At 35.7% G+C, this 2,500-nt stretch overlaps 1 protein-coding gene across 43 annotated transcripts in view; it reads left to right on the forward strand.

Moving 5' to 3' along the window:
• The window catches only part of LOC106872422 (protocadherin gamma-A3), a 430,239-nt gene that overhangs the window by 229,044 nt on the left and 198,695 nt on the right, over positions 1–2,500 (forward strand). The window lies entirely within an intron of this gene.

Here is a 2,500-nt window from a genome sequence, read left to right on the forward strand (position 1 = left end):
CATGAGGAGCCAGTCAGGCAGCACTGGCAATGACCCACGCATGAATGATGCTTATTGTGTGCCACCAGCACAGGAGCCAGTCAGGCGGCACTGGCATCGGCCACAACTACAATTCCCATTTTTGATTGTGATTTTGATTTTTGATTTTTGATTTTAATAATGGTTTCAAACAGTTTCAAATTTTGGCACAAGGCCAGCAGTTTTAAAAAATGGGGTTTAGTTGATATCATTGACCCCAGTACTTGACTGGTACTTATTTTACCAATCTTGAAATGATAAATGGCAGTATTGACCTCAGCATTGAATGAGTTTAGAATGTAAAGAATAGGGGAAAATGCCACTAAGTTTTTTGTCTGATACACTAATGATTTTGCCAGTTTGGCTCTTTTTAGAATCCTGTATAATGGAAAAAGATTCTCTCTGTTCTGCTATTTCCATCTGTCAAAGTCTTTGAAATATTACAAGATATATATAACCTAATCATTGACTTATAATGTTGGAGAGATGAAAGACATAAGGGTGTGCCTAGGTGATGACAAGTCATTGATTAACATCTCGTGAAAATTTAGATATAAAATTAAGTAGAGAAATTATTGAATTTAGTAGTTAATGGTGATGATATTGTTTTTGTGCATTTGATAGAAGATGAGAGAGTGGAATTGGTAAATTCTATTAATACATAACTTGAAGTTGTGAAAGATTCTGATAAAAATCTAAAGTTTGATATTTTGATTGCAGTAATTAGGAACTTTTGATTGGGTGTGAACAGTTATTGAATTTTATCAGTTGTAAAATATAATTTTATCACATTTTAAAATGTGATAAGAAGAAATAAGGAGAAGCTTGGTTAAGAAGACTTTTGTCAACCATGTGGCTTCAGGTTCAGTTCCACTGTGCAGCACCCTTAGGAAAATGTTTATTTTACTATAACTTTGAGCTAGAAAATACTTTGTCGGTGAGCTTGGTAGACGAAAATTGTATTTAATTTCAGGGTGCAAGCATCAAATAAGGGCTGATCCAGACCCTGATAACATATCCAACTGATGCTAGTATGTATAGTGGATGCAAAACAGCAATGGCACCTTTGGCAAATGTCTTCTGTAAAAATTCTAGGCTGTCCAAACCTTGTGAGCAGATTTGGTAGATAGAAAGTGAAAGAAACTTCTTGTATATACAGGCTTCTTTCAACTGTTGTCTACCAAATCTACTTAGAAAGATTTTTTTTTTTTTTTTGCAAGCCTTGAACTACAAATGAAGGCACATGCCCAAGGTTTCATAGAGTGTGACTGAACCGTTCAACCATGTTCCTGGAAAGCAAACTTCGAAACCATATAACCATGCATATATCTAATATATTAATAAAATAAAACAATTTATTTCTTAATTATCTATGCCATTTGAATCAAGATCTTGCCGAAAACCATTTATTCAGCAATAATATCATGAAAGCCATATTCCAAAGAATAATAGCGAAATGGTAAAAGTTATATAATTCCATATGTATATAGGAAATGTTATATGAAACCTGTATGGTGTTAGTTTGAGTTATTGCTTCTAGTGACCTACAGACTGAAACTTCATCTATTTATAGAATTATTCACATAATGTTCACTCTAAGCAATATTGATTTCTGGCAGTGGAACAAGGACTCAGGGAAATGAGATTGCATGGAACGGTTGCTTTCTTTAAAGGTGGGATTGTTCAGATAAGGAGAAAGAATACATCTGCTGAAAAATCACTATTTGAGTTGATTTATACGCTAGTGATCAAATTCTACCAAAACTAAAAATAAATAATCAAAACTAATTAGGATTTTGGTATTATATGTAAGAACGGTACAGATTATGGCTGTGTGGTTAGCAAGCTTGCTTCTCAAATATGTAGTTTTGGGGTTCAGCACCAGGATATATATATATGTTTGTAAATAGATAGCATTTAAACCAAATAGTGGAACCTGGTGCAGTCCCTGGACTTGCCAGTTTCTGTCATGCAATCCAACCCATGCCAGCATGGAAAACTGGTGTTAAATGATGATGATGATGGTGATGGTGGGTGTGGTGGTGGTGGTGGGGATGATGATGATGGTAATGATGATGATGATGATGATGACGACAATGACGATGATGATGGTAATGATGATGATGATGATGATGACAGCGACGGTAATGATGGTGATGATGATGACAATGATGATGATGGTAGTGGTGGTGATGATGATGATGATGGTGATGACGATGATGATGATAACGACGACGATGACGATGATGATGATGATGACGACGACGATGACGATGATGATGATGATGATGATGATGACGATGATGATGATGATGACGATGATGATGACGATGATGATGATGACGATGACAACGACGATGATGATTATGACAGTGGTGGTGATGGTGGTGATAGTAGTTATTGTTGCTGTTGAGTCATTTACAATGAGAGAAGTACACTCCTGGAACCGTGTTATGGTTGGTGTAAATGCTGCCATCGTTGT

Source organism: Octopus bimaculoides, chromosome 13, assembly GCF_046866305.1.
Source record: "Octopus bimaculoides isolate indiv1 chromosome 13, ASM4686630v1, whole genome shotgun sequence".
NCBI classification, from domain to species: domain Eukaryota; kingdom Metazoa; phylum Mollusca; class Cephalopoda; order Octopoda; family Octopodidae; genus Octopus; species Octopus bimaculoides.